This window comes from Monopterus albus, unplaced genomic scaffold (genome assembly GCF_001952655.1).
Source record: "Monopterus albus unplaced genomic scaffold, M_albus_1.0 scaffold1.1, whole genome shotgun sequence".
In the NCBI taxonomy this organism is placed as follows: domain Eukaryota; kingdom Metazoa; phylum Chordata; class Actinopteri; order Synbranchiformes; family Synbranchidae; genus Monopterus; species Monopterus albus.
This window is the reverse complement of record NW_018127881.1, coordinates 6,365,259-6,366,456: the sequence shown is the minus strand read 5'-3', so window position 1 is coordinate 6,366,456 and position 1,198 is coordinate 6,365,259.

The window sequence follows — 1,198 nt, the reverse complement described above, 5'->3', positions numbered from 1 at the left end:
CTCATTAGCTGGAGCTCTGAATGTAAGGATGACAACTGTACACTGCCACCGAGTGACTGAGAGATTATAAAACTGAGTTTAACATTCAGGCAGGTTTAAAGGTTTTACATTTTGGTCTAAAACATTACTGATTTTTGCACTGATTTCATAAGGCTTTCTTGCAGGTGCTTGTACAATCACTTAGTTTGCTACCATCATGGCTGCATATTGAACTCATTCAGCACCTGGAGTATGAAATTAATCACTGGCTGGGTTCAGTAACAAAAAAAAATTACTTGATGACGGATGAGATCTTCAGCTTTTAGAAAAATGAGTCAAAAACAGAAGGGTATCAGTTACTGTCATGCTGCCAGTGCATGTCATTGCACCCATATGGGCAAATGAGATTCATTGGTATGTGTGTTGGAGAGAGCTGCAGGAGTAATTACAGCCTTCAGCGGTAACACTTTTTACATAAGGTGTTTTTAATGTGCCTTGAGGCTGATGTGATAAAAGCATCATTCACTCAGACTGCTTTAGTGTCTTTTGGAGACTATAGTACTACTCAGCATCTGCTTGTTGTTTCCCAGCAATCTTATGCCATAGACTAGGAAGAACCCATGTATTTCCTGTTTTTCCTTGACTGCCAGCAAATGAACTGAGATTAAAACACACACAAATCACTGTCATTTGTGTAGATGTAAAGTGGCATCAGGCAGATTATTGATCAGTAGCAGAAGCAGCACTTTATCACAGATTTTGAAGAAATGTGGCCGTGCTCACCCACTAGGTGGCAGTGCTCTGCTGTCTGGTAGGTTTTTATCATTTCTCAGATCTCTCCTAAGGTGCTTGGTGTCAAAATTCACACTGCATATTTCAGGTAGTGTCACTGAGCTGTCTGTGGCATCAGCATTCACTGTTAGTAACGGGCATGTATGAGTACACACTATCATCGATCCTTAAATCACAAATGCAGTTGTTTGAAGGCAATATTACCACAGCACATAGTTGTAACGAACCCTGTGTGATTGTGAAGGCACTGACTGTGTTGGTGATTTCATCGTAATATCTGAAATCAAAGCAAGGTCAGATTTTAAAAGCCTTGGTTTGAAAGAATTTTCCAAAGTTACAGTTGCCTGACATATGGACTTTCATTGCTTTTGTGTATTATTCTTCTGACAATCATTTTTATTAAACTGTGATCTTTTTTTTTTTTTTC